The sequence below is a fragment of the Chrysemys picta genome, chromosome 3 (genome assembly GCF_011386835.1).
Source record: "Chrysemys picta bellii isolate R12L10 chromosome 3, ASM1138683v2, whole genome shotgun sequence".
Classification (NCBI taxonomy): domain Eukaryota; kingdom Metazoa; phylum Chordata; order Testudines; family Emydidae; genus Chrysemys; species Chrysemys picta.
In genome coordinates, this window is record NC_088793.1 from 166,107,491 (window position 1) to 166,121,372 (window position 13,882).

The following is a 13,882-nucleotide window of genomic DNA, read 5'->3' on the forward strand; positions in this document are numbered from 1 at the left end:
GAGAGGGAGTAACCTATCTTTATTTAAGATTGCAACTTCAGTCACCTTACAAAGATGATTTAAGTCCCTCTTTTGCCTCCAAAAAATGAAGAGGTAAACATCCTTTCACTTCAAGACACTTAGGTGTAAGTCTTATTAACAACTAGACTGTTCTCTGAATTTTTTTTGAGCAAGGACTTTTATGAGTAAAAAATCCTTAAACTCTTAGAAATTTTGCAATATTTTGTGTTTCTCTGTAACTTTGATCCACTCATGGAAAATACACTTCTTAACATACAGGTATGTTTTAATACTGGTTCACAAAAGAGGCAATTTTCAAGGGTAAGAATAGTTAAATGTTTAAGGCACACAATTCTCTTTCAGTGAAGCAGATGGAAGAAGAAAAAAGGGGATGAGGGAAAATATTTTCATAGATGAATTCCAAACTGGTCAAGGCTACTTCTCGATAGTGAAAGGAAACGCTGGGATCTGTGTATGGGGTAAATGAGAAACAGAGGTTAAATGACTTGTCAGAAGTTAACATAAAATCTTATGGCAAAGTTAAAAATACAAACCTGATCTCTCCAGTGGCAGACCCATTATTTGTCCAGTAGACATAGTTCCCCATATATAAATATAGAAACTGTATTTAGAACAACTATAATATCAGGTTAAGCATGTTTAACAATCTTGTTAAGTGCTTGAGAAGTATAGATGGAAAATCAGTAGGTAACTGGAAAGCATTATTATTAGCCACATTTTTAAATAGAGTAATGCTCAGAGATTCGATACATTGGCTGACACTGGGCTTAAGGGTTAAATGCTGGTGGCAGAATTAATTAATGTAGGTTCTAGTATTGGATCTGGCACTTAATTTGCTAAGAAATTTTGGCACATTTGACCAGTATTTGTAGCCACGCATGCATGCACAGCACAGACTGTAGTCTGCCTGGAACTTAGAGGGAAGATTAAATGCACGCTGCAGGAGGGAAAAGTTTGAAAGTGGCACCAGGAAGTCAGTCTGTGTGCACATGTTCAGAAGGACAGCTGCAGCACCTCTGTAAATAGTAAATAGGTCTTTTAATAAAGAGACAGTTCAGTATTTTAAAAAATGGAGTCTTCTCATATTATTACCCAGCACACAGTATACAAAACATAGTAGTAGTCAGTTTAGTGAGACTCACAACAAGGAAGAGGGTGTAATTAACAAAGAGGCAGCATGAAGACCACTGGAAATACTGGGTCTCCAGACGAAAGCCTTGTACATGCATGGAAGAAAGAATTCAATCTGTATACAGACCTGACCATGCCCTAGAGAAAAAATGAGAAAATGAAGGTGAAGCTTTTTTACTATCTCATTGTGGGGGGGGAAAGGATGAGAAGTGAATGAGACACTGCTACTGGGAATAATGCCCAAACACTGGGACAACTGATCAAGGTGCTGGATGAGTACTCTGACCCCAGACAGAATGAGATGGTAGAGAGATTTTTTTCCACCAAAACAACAACAAGCAGAAAAGGGAATAAATATTCATATTACAAAGCTGAGAACTCTGACACACACATGTAACTTTGGACATTCCCTAATTACAGGCAGGATGTTCGTGGGACACAGGATTCCAGGAGAGAGTAGTGAGGAAAAACAGCTGTAACACTTGATAAATGTCTCCAAAATACCAAGGGCATCTGAACTGTCCGGTGAAAGGATTAAAAAAACCCAAACCTACTGCCATTCGCGCAAAACAAATATGCAGGCTCAAGCTAAAGGAACCCAGGACTCGGGCCAGAGATAGAATGACCAACAATACAAGCATTGTGGTCTAGTGTATATACTTTGGAAAGTAACACAAAAGGCAGAATAAACACCCAGCCTAGTGGCAATGGTGCAAGGGGTGTGGGAAACAGAACCGCTTGATGTCCTGATATTGCAGTGACACCAGGAAAGAAAAGCTCAGTTATGCATGCAGAAATTGAGGACATAGAGATTTCCAATGAAGAGGAGGAAATTTGCATTGTGACTTGGTCAGATTTAGGACTCAGAATGTACATGCACTAAAGAAGAACTCTGTCAGCTATTCAACTATCACATTTGCAACTATGTTATTAAACCAATGAACAACTCAATTCCAGCTGGACTGTGGAGTCAGCTGCCAAGTAATTCCAGCTACACCGATAGGCAGTAATATTAGACTGGAGAAATGTGAACAAGTTGTTTTGATATACAGTAAAACCAGTCTGAGGCCAGTGGGCAAATTCAGACTGTGGATAAGAAACCCAAGAACGAGGAGACATTATCACTTGGAGTTTATAATAGTTTGACACACAGGAGCACCACCCACTGCTGGGCAGCAGGGTAGTAAAGTTATAGATTTGATCGCAGTACAACACCAGAATATCTTCAACATGAAAGAGGAGACCCACCCCAGACCCACCTGGACTGTCGGAAACTCAGGTTAAAGTTCCTGCTCCAAACCAGGGTTTCGTACCTGGGTTTAACACATTCTAGGTGAGTGCCCTAACCACCAGGCTATTGTCTATTCTAGGCTCGGTCTTTTTCATTCTCTTCTGTTTGGAATTATTGCACTTTGTTTAAATGACTAAATATTCATTGGAGCAGGGACTTGGGTCTTCCACATTCTAGGTGAGTGCCCTAACCATTGGACTATAGACCCAGTCAGTCTCTCTCTTTCTCTCTCCCTCATACTAAGTGGAACAGCTCCATCAGGAAATAATGAGAGACCCTCCCAAGAGTCAGGCAGAGTGGGAACTTGAAACTGGGTCTCCCAGGTAAGTGCTCTGACCTCCAGCTGATAGACCCAACCCAGAATAGCCAGTCTCTCTTCTCAAAACACATGGAAAAGGCTTGATTTTTGTCCTGATGTGGAATAAGAACATTTTTGAAATCTCAAAGCTTCATGACATGGGAAGACTGTTTCTCACCCAGCTCCCCTCAGGACAGTGGTGGCAACAATGCCAAAGATAACTGCATAATAGTGGCAGACAGCAGGCACACTGGACAGACAGGCCAGATCTATGACAGGGAAGATTTAGAAAGAGCCTCAGCCATCAGCTGGCCTGTTGTTGGAGAATCATTGGGTGATCCTGGGTTCTTGTGTTATGTGAAGGGTAAATAACACTTCCTCGTTCACTTTCTCCACACCAGTCATGATTTTATAGACTCTGTCATATCCCCCATTAGTCGTCTCTTTTCCAACTTGAACAGTCCCAGTCTTTTCACTCTCTTCTCATATGGAAGCTGTTTCATACCCCTAATCCTTTTTGTTGCCCTTCCCTGTATCTTTTCCAATTCCAAGATATCTTTTTTGAGATGGGGCCACCAGAACTGCATGCAGTATTCAAGGTGTGGGCGTACCATGGATTTATATAGTGGAATTATGACATTTTCTGTCATTATCTATCCCTTTCCTAATGGTTCCTAACGTTCTGTTCGCTTTTTTGACTGCTGCTGCACATTGAGCAGATGTTTTCAGGGAACTGTCTACAATGATTCCAAGGTCTTTCTTGAGTGGTAACAGCTAATTTAGACCTCATCATTTTAAATCTATAGTTCAGATTATTTTTTCCAATGTTTCCGATGTGCATTACTTTGCACTTCTCAGCATTGCAAATGGGAGACTTATTCAAAGATCATCACCTTGAAGGACTATGAGGCCTAGTAGGTCGCAGTGGGAGAGCAGTAAAGGCCATGTTCCTGTTGTGCATTATGTACTAATAATCTGTGGCCTCAGCAAATACTGGCACAAAATATACAACAACAACAAAAATCCTTGACCAGAAAGATGTAGCAACCTGCATGGAACTTGCAGGGGGAAACACGGGTTGTTGGAGAGAGGAGTTTAGAGGCGGCACCAGGAAGTGAGTGTGTGTACATGTGTTTGGGATGCTTACTGCATCTGGAGCACCTCTGTAAATAGTTCTTTTTAATAAAGAGACAGTTTAGATTAAGAAACAGAGAGTACTCTCATGTTATTATCTAGCCTGTGGAGCATGAAACAGCATAACTTAGCTACATAGTGAATGTGCATAGATTGTGTAGTTTGAATGATCCATTAGCAAAAGCCATTATTAACCAGAACCATAAAATCCTTGGTTTTTAAACAACAAAAAATCTTTTTTCTTCACTTAGTTGCATGGATGGAAAGATGAGACAGGTATGCTTAAATAAAACTCTGCAGTTCCAGAAACCAAATACTATATTCCAAAATCTGTTAAAGTTGCCAACGGACAATAATGTGCTTACCCATCAGTGTGTATACTGTGTGTATCCCTAATTTCAAGAAACACAATTTTTGTTTCTTTTTCAAAAGGGTTTTCTGTTGTATTTATATTATGAGAGTACTGTTAAAAATAAAATATTCATCCTGGATCAGATTTAAGATTGATACATGTTACTTTTTACTTGATAAGAATAATTTTATTTTATGAGGGTAGTACAAGATCAATGATGTCTGCAACTATTCACTTGCTTGATTTTCATTTTTTTTAATAAATAGGATAGCTAAGTACATTCTCATTCAGCAAACTTTGTGTGTGTGTGTGTGTTAATAATGGTTGGACTTTTTGTTTGAATTGTATCAGTTTTGCTAGAATAAGTATTACATTTTGAAAATTCATATAGCAATAAAAAATCAAATAAAAGTTTTTAAAAAATAGACAAACCTTTTATTGATAAAAGTAGATAATATTCACTGGGCAAAGTGGCAGCCATGTGAAATAAAGATCCAGCATTAGTAAGCATAGCTCTGTGAATTGATGTTTTATGCTTTTAGTAGGCTTGTAACAATTACCTAAATTACCCTGGCAACAGAGTGTCAGCTACAGGACTCTGCAACAGCTTCAGGACCCATACCGAGGCTGTGGCTGTCTCCTTCCCTGCTCTGGCACATTGCCTTGACTGAATGGAGATTTAATTTCTATGAATACTGGTACCCTGATTTTTTTGTCTTGGGGTTTCTATCCCCACTCAAGACTAAACAAAACGTACCATCACTTTGACTTCACATGTATCTGGATAAGGCCCTTGGTTTTTGAATTTCTTGCTCTGGAGTATGACACATTTTATAAACATTAATATAGGCTTCTGTTGTTGCTGTTAACGAATGTTGAAATGGAGAAAAATAAGATATATTATATATATGACATACAGAGATTCTTTCAGGCATGTGCAGGGACATAGTTACAGCCCAGTGTAATATATTGGAAGTGTTCCAACAGAGACCAATGTATTGATGAGAACTATGGTTGGCGTTGTAATGGTTGGAATCCATATCTTGCTAAAAGCAAAGCTGTATTGGACAATGAACAGAACTAATAAGAGGTGATTATATGACAATATCTCTCCCAGGTAATTAACTCAGGGTATAGCTTCTCTGCAAAACAAGGTGTGTTCTTAATTTGGGTTAGCTAACTCAGTTAAAATAGCAGGGAAGACACCGCTCTTAACTCAGGTGAGCACTCCCAGTTCAAGCCCACATGGCACCCTAGGTAAATTTGAACTGGTATACTGCAGCAACTGTAATTGTTTGTATGGAAAAGTATTTAATTATTTCTAGCTGTAATTTAGCAGCTAGAAACAAGGTGGAGGAGATTTAAACCATAGACTACCAGCAAGTCATCCATGGACCACAGCTTGGGAGCCACTGCCATAAAACATTGTTACCTTCCCTTAGTATATGTGATGGTGTGTGTGGGCAAGACAGTTAAAAGAGTGGATAAGGAAAAAGGACCAATTGTAAATTTGAACATTTCCACACCCTGAGTGTAAATGCCCAGGCAATAGAATTTTTATAGTGTGTGCAGATATTTGCACTTGCCATATGGGCACATATACCATCTTTTTGTTTTGTGCTTGCATAGCATCTAGCACCATAGGGTTCTAATCAATGGCTGGTTCATAGGCACTACCCCAATAATAATAATAGTACACATAGAATTTTGCAAGCATTCACATGGAAGTCCTATAGTAACCTTCTTGAAAGAGCAAACCAATATGTTGGCAAACTGGCACTAACAGCTCTGAAATTCAAAAAATAATTGTTATCTATTCTTTATTTATTGTAGCAATGTCCCTTATTGTAGAATATTGCCTTCTGATCATTTCAGATCTTTCTTCTTTTGGCTTAAAACCAACAAGATAATTATACCGCTAAAATGAGTAAAATTAGGAATTTTTATTTTTATGTATCAGCCAATGCGTTCAAATGTCTCAATTTGCTAGTTTCCATTCTATTTTCAGAACCCACCCATTCAGTTTTCATTTGAAGGCATCAAATGTGTAGCAACAATTCACAGAGTGTTTATGTGATGCAGAAATATTATTGTTTTCACCCATTTTCAGATGTAAATCTATTTAAAAATATATCTAATTTTTGACACTGATGGGTAAGCATATGTGTGAGCACTAATCTCCTAAACCCAAACCACACTCTATAAAGGGAAAAACCTGCACTGCAGACTAGGGATTCCATATGATTCCTTTCATAGAGTTTCCATTCCCTGGGGGGTAAGGGGGTGGAGGCAGGGTTCTTCTCTCCCTCCTAATCAACATGTGCCTCCAAAACACACAGATGCCTTTTTGGAAAGGGGAATTACTGTAACAGATGCATGGTTAAGAGGGCATGAGATCCTGTGAGAGTGTGTAGGAATAAAGTCTGTGTAAATAGGGCAATTATTTAAAAACAAACAAACCACAATATTTTCATCTACCAATACATGTGCTACATGGTGCTTACCACAGAAAGGGCATGGCCAATGGCAATGACAAGGATTTTCCTGTTTGGGAAATGTACCAATCTGTTCATTGTCTTTCTCCCATGATGCACCCGCAGCCATGTGACTCCCATGGTGCACCACACAGCTCAGTCAGAGGGAAGAGGTAATCTGGCCAGGGAGCTCAGCCCATAGAAGAGAATGGGGGACATCAGGCACCCAAACTACAAATCCCATGAGACCGTAGGCACATGCAATTCAATGCTGAACTGCCTCATAACAAAACATTGAACAAACTGAAGTATTTTAATTTGGGTCAGACTGTTCTGAAACAAAATATTTCATTTTGACTTTCCTGATGGCTTCATGTTCTTTCTGGTCCTGAGACCTATGAAACTCACTGTGAGAAAACACCCATTTGAAATGTGGGCTTGCACTTTCTTGTTTGAAAGGAAAATATTAGAGAGAGCAGACCTTTTGATCCCACTTGATTGTGAAGATAAGTCATTATCACATAAATGAATCAGTGAGACTTTCTCGCTTACACAATATTGCAAATAAAATAGGAAGCTCCCTGGGTCTATTCATATAAATCAAAAGGATATATGTAACCTTTTCCATAAAATACTTCTTTCCGCTCAGCTAACCTTAGTGAAGATTGTGCTTGTCCCAGGAATTTGTCCGAGTATATTTCCAAATAGAAGTTTGTCCGAGTATATTTCAAAATAGTAATTTACATTAGAGCCAATGTTCTTTGCAGTTATTTTGAAAATTAGGACATAAGAACAGCCATACTGGATCAGACCAATGGTCTATTTAGCCCAGTATCCTGTCTACTGACAGTGGCCAATGCCAGGTGCCCCAGAGGGAGTGAACCTAACAGGTAAAGATCAAGTGATTCATCTCCTGTCGCCCATTCCCAGCTCCTGGCAAACAGAGGCTAAGGACACCATCTCTCCCCATCCTGGCTAGTAGCCATTGATGTACCTATCCTCCATGAACTTATCTAGTTCTTTTTTGAATCCTGTTATAGCCGTGGCCTTCACAACATCCTCTGGCAAAGAGTTCCACAGGTTGACTGTGCATTGTGTGAAGAAATACTTCCTTTTGTGTGTGTGTGTGTGTGTGTGTATTAATTTCATTTGGTGACCCCTAGTTCTTGTGTTATGAGAAGAAATAAATAACTCTTCCTTATTTACTTTCTCCACACTGGTTGTGATTTTATAGACCTTATCATTTAGACCCCATCATTTTATATGTATTGTTGGGATTATGTTTTCCAATGTGCTTTACTTTGGATTTATCAACATTGAATGTCATCTGCCATTTTGTTGCCCAGCCACCCAGTTTTGTAAGATTGCTTTGTAACTCTTCGCAGCCTGCTTTGGATTTAACTATCCTGAGTAGTTTTGTATCATCTGCAAATTTTGTCACCTCACTTTTTACCCCTTTTTCCAGATCATTTATGAATATGTTGAACAGTACTGGTGGCAATACAGACCCCTGGGGGACACCACTATTTACCTCTCTGCATACTGAAAACTGACCATTTAGTCCTACTTTTTGTTTCCTATCTTTTAACCAGTTACCAATCAATGAGAGGACCTTCCCTCTTATCCCATGACAGCTTACTTTGCTTAAGAGCCTTTAGTGAGCGACCTTGTCAAAGGCTTTCTGAAAATCTGAGTACATTATATCCACTGGATCCCCCTTTTCCACATGCTTGTTGACCCCCTCAAAGAATTCTAGTAGATTGGTGAGGCATGATTTCCCTTTACAGAACTTTTCCCCCCAACAAATTGTGTTCATCTATGCGTCTGATAATTCTGTTCTTTACTATAGTTTCAAACAATTTTCAGTACCAGGTGAATTGGTTGAAACTATAGTAAAGGACCTAAGGATGCTTTTCTGAATGACTAAGACAAGCAGTTAACTGGGAAACCAAAGCAAAAGTTTGATAATACTGAGAATAGAGGTTAGATTTTGTACATTCATTCTCAGTCTCCTTTTCTTATATGTGACTGGCTATGGACATGATTTCTCTTCTAGAACGATGCAAAAGTGACCATTTTGTTGTACAGTTGTATGTGAGAATTTGTCATTTCACTTCAGGCTAATTTGTGGCCTAGAAGTTTTTGCTTTTAGCAACAATTTCCATGAAATTCAAATTTATGCATGGTTTCAATGCAAATTGTTGTTGGTCATGGAAAAAAAATCAGAAATTGAAATGTTAAACATTTTCTGTGATGCCCAAAACCAAGACAAATTGTCATGAAAATGACTAATTTTCATGCAAAACTGGCCCTTTCTCAAGTGAAAAAATGACAGTGTGTGAAACTGGTGAAATGAAATTTGAAAAGCACAAATTGATGTTTACATATTTAAGTTAAAATACTGCAACTTCTTGCACTACCCACTACTACCAAGGCCAGTAGGTGACTGAGTTTTCCAAATCACATGTGTAAATTGAGTCTTGGATGATGTAGATTTTGCAGCTAAAACCATGCAATGTGTTATCTTGCTGAAGAGAACAATTAGGCAGTATTTACAATGCCCTTCCTGTCTTGGTTCACTCATGGGTGAATGGAAGCTACTTGGTTTTAAAATGTGTTTCTTGTATCTGTCTATAACTACCTGTCAGAGAACATATTCTAAATGCACACAAACCCTTTGGGCATTAGTGGCACACTTAGCATTTAACACACCATGGAAGGGATTTTATGAAACCAGGAGGTAAGTCATGCTATGGTTTATTAAAGTAAGGTAGGTGGCAGACTGCCTGTGACCCAGTTTTGGAAGTAAAATTTTTGATTCTCTTCTAGTTCACTGCAGACAGGGCCTGATAAAAAGCACTTCGAAGGGAATCTTTTCATTGACTTCAATGGGTTTTGGATCCCTTTGTTCAGTGGTTTTCAGACTGGGGTAGGCAAGAAAAATCCTGTAATGGCAGACAATGCGTTTTATTTAGGAAGACTAGGTAATCTAATCATAGGTATATTATGACCCTATCTCAGATGGGGATACATAGTAGACTACATTATCTGGAAAGGGGTATGCAGCCAAAAAAGTTTGAAAAACACTGCCTTAGTTCATATCCACAAACTGTTTGAAAGAAATACTTTGACTCTAGATGCTAAATCCAGGAATCCCTTTGTACCGGAACCAGAGGAGTAGAAACACACACGGGACAGGAGGTGTGAAGAATCTCTCCTTGCACAGCAACTGCCTGTATGGTTGTGGTGCTGACCTGTGTGCAGAGCCTGAGAACCCAGACATGTTTCTATTTACAAATGCTGGTCCAGGGGACAGGCGGAGAGAGAGTGTGGAGGGGTGTAAATGTTGCTGATTTGGAGAGGTAATTCAGCCAATATGGCAGACTGGGAACAGGATCCGGCATCTGGATGGGCCTGGAGCTGCTAATAGAGCAAAAGAGAGAACTCTGCAGTGAAGACCTTTGCTGCCATGTAACTTATTCAGTGGTAAAGCTATAGCAAGTACATTAATGCTGTGAATGTCTATGCGATCACTGAAAATAGAAAAGAGCTGCAAGATACTTGGAGGCATGTAGTGGTGTCCCTATGGTTTATGTGCTGGGATCAGCATGATGTAGCCATGTGGGATGTAGTTTTTCTCTCATTTGATGTAGGAGCAGCACGCTGCTGATGTTTTTAGAGAACCATAGCTTTCTTTTAGACAAAACATTTAAAAATTAAATCAATCACAATAAGCACATGTACATTTCCTCTCCCATTCCCTAAATAAAAGAATACCTCACAATGTGGGGAAGTAATAGGACAATATTATTTAGGGACAATTCATGTAGCTATCAAGACAGGCTGATTTGTAATATGTGGTAGCATATTATTATGAAACATAATATTGTGCATGTGTGTGATGGAAATCTTATAACAGACCATGTTGCTAAGGCCAGGGCTTTGGAGCAGAGCCCAGAGCTGAAGGGCGGAGCAGCTCCGGAGCAGTGGAGCTGCAGGTTTTTGCCTGGAGCTTGCTCCGGAGCCGAAGCACAGCTCCAAAGCCCTGGCTAAGGCACTAAGTTATAACGATAGATCCCAAAACACGTCGTCTTTTTTCCTGAGAAGTGAGCATCCAGCCAGAGGTACACTGCACCACCTGTCACTGCTGGCCGTTAATCCAGAATGTGTGTGTGTGTGAGAACCCTTCAAATGCAATTAATTAAAAAGAGACCTTTTCTATGGTGTTTCTACATGAAAAAAATCTGTTATGAAGAGCATATACAAATGGTTGACAGCCATAAAAGTAAAGAGATTCATCATCTAGTTCCTATGTAAAGTACATCTCTGTAAAGATGTAAATACATAGAGCTGAATGGGAACTAGATGTCCTGGAAGTGATTAGTAGCAGATTACAAATAGAGTGCACAAGAAACATATCTCCTCTGACAGCAGTGGGAGGAATGGAAATGGCAATGTCAGAGTTAAAAAGAAAATACAGCAGCCTCTTTCTTTTGAGTATGCTTAGTTGGGTAAGTATTTTATCATCACTGAGAGGATGTGGAACAGGGAAATATGTCTCTTGGCTCTACCAAAAACAAGGGCTATTGCCAAAGACAAGAGTCTGAATTGCACATGGTGCCCCAGATGCTTGGTTCTAAGTTATGCTAAGGCCTTATAAAAATTGAACAATAGAATCTATTCAAAAATACTGTAGCCACATACACAGACCTGTTTATTAAACCAGACTAAATAGTATTTATTTCTCTCTCTTGGTTTGGCCATGAGTAAACAGAAGCTAATTTATTTTAAAACTCTGGGGCCAGATTCTATCGTGCCCTGAGATCTGCTTGGTGCAGTAAAGTGGGGAATGCATCAGTAAACCTCAGTGGCTCCAGTCCTGGCTCCAGATTAACTCAGAGCACTGTATTACACTGTCCCGTAGTGACATCACGGGGTAGTGGGCAGGGAAGGGAGAAAACATATATTTAGTTAAAATCAGTTTAATCTAATCAGAGACAACAAATGCTAAAATGTCTTAATCATAATCATGTGATTTTTTTTTGCATAGTGTCACTACAGGGCAGAGTTAAGGTTGTTTGGGTGCATTTCTATCCCTAATAGGTTGGCACTTCTTTTTACCTTAACTGAATTTTCTGGGTTTATAATGCTTGATTCTGGGATAATTACAACTCAGATAACTTTTTTTGCTGTTGATTATTGATGTGTACTCAACCTTAATTCCCTCATAACTCATTTTTGTCTGGGAAATGAGGTTTACATTAAGGTTAAATGTTACATTAAAGCATATTGAGCCTTACATTAAGGCATATTGAGAATTGTATAATTCTGTTTTCTTCCGGAGAGTTATTCCAGGGATGATTTTGGCCCCCGTATATACAAAAGGATACTGGTAGTGTTTCTATTAAGAATAATACAATGCCTGCAACATAAATTTGGTTTGGGGATACTTTACATTCTTGAAATGCTTTTCTTAGTTCAATACAACTGCTACATACGTTACTACAAACTTTTCTAATGTCTGGCTCAAGCCATAGCATTCATAACCAGATTTTTATTTAAAATTTTCCAAAGTGTGTATGTGTTGGAAAAGGGGAGATGTTTGGATACAGGATTTTGGTTCTGATTTATCTCTAATTTCAAGAAGGGCAGTAATAAAAATAAACAAAATGCTGCATGTGAAGAAAATTTGTCTTTGATGCTAAACCAGGGTGCTCAAAATAGATAAACAGAAATTGGGCTAGGTACAAAAAAGACCTTCACTTATTTGTATTACCTCTTGCATTCTGGAAGTTCAGGTGCCCCTACTATATCTCAATCAGTATAAATGGGGAACTATACATGAAAGGAAAAAAAATAATTATAAATTCCGAGTAGGGCTTGTTGAAAGTTTTCTGTCTAAATTGTTTTTCAATAGAAAATTGGATTTTTGAGTAAACAAAATTTTTTGCAAAAAATGTCTGCTTTCCATGGAAAAAATTGATATTTTGTTGAAAAACTGAATGCCTGAAAACAAAAAGGATTTTGGTTTGTGACCAAAATATTCTGATTTGATATTTCATAGAAAAGTTGAAATTTTCTGTAGAAGATTTTGATGAAAATGAACCGGAGAGGGAGAGGAAAGAAAAACATTTTTGCTGAAATTTTCAGGCCTTTATTAGTGAATACCATCTTGGTGAAAAGTGAAGCATGGAAATTGCTTATAGGGATAGGAGATTGCAGCAAATAGCCCATGAAAAATGTGGGTGAATCAAGGAAGGTGGAAGGCTTTTGGGTTAAGACGCAGAACTGGGACTCGGGAGATCTGGATTTTATTCTATAGTCTTCTTGTGTGGCCATGGACAAGTCATTTAGGGTCCAATCCTGTGAGGTGCTTAGAGTTCAGAGCATTCAGCATCTTACAGGACTGAATGTATTTATACCTCCATTTCCCTATTTTAAAACAGAGCTAAAATGCATGCTGGAAGTATGTTTTTAACTAAATTCAATAATCTTTGTAAGTGATTTGAGTTTTCAAATGGACAGTGGCATCAAATTGCAAAGTCTTATTGTGCCTCCTGTATGTGTGTACTCCTTCGAGTCCTAAGTATATGAATAGTCCCACACAGGGCTGGTCCACTAACCCCCCAGTTCAAACTAAGATACACAGTCGAAGTACCTTAGTTCGAACTATAAAGTACTTACCACGGGTCCACATGCAGCAGGCAGGCTCCCCCATCGACTCCGCATACTCCTCTCGCAGAGCAGGAGTACCGGCGTCGACGGCAAGCATTTCCGGGATCGATTTATCGCGTCTAGACAAGACGATCGATTGCTTACCGCCAAACCCGGAGGTAAGTATAGATGTACCCTTAATGTACAAATCCTCATCTTGCTCATCCAAATGTGGTTTCATACGGTCTCCCTTGAAAATGTGGCTCGTTGTGATTTTGGAACACTGTTTATACTACATTTGAATATAAGCTGCATACCGTTTCAATGCATTGCAGTCTGCAAATTGCAATTCCAGTTATAGTAATTTCCACTTAGTAGGGTCTGATCTTGCACCCTGTGCTCAGGTTAATCACCCATTGAAGTCAATGGAAGATTTGCTCCAAGTGATTTCAGTGGGAGATTTGCCTGATTAGGGAGTGCAGGAGTCAGCCTTTATGGTGAAGGTACTCTGTGGGAGAAGGAAAAAA

At 39.0% G+C, this 13,882-nt stretch overlaps 1 protein-coding gene across 4 annotated transcripts in view; it reads left to right on the plus strand.

Moving 5' to 3' along the window:
- Nucleotides 1-13,882, plus strand: part of KCNK2 (potassium two pore domain channel subfamily K member 2) — a 214,177-nt gene that overhangs the window by 150,607 nt on the left and 49,688 nt on the right. The gene's annotated exons all lie outside the window — the stretch shown is intronic.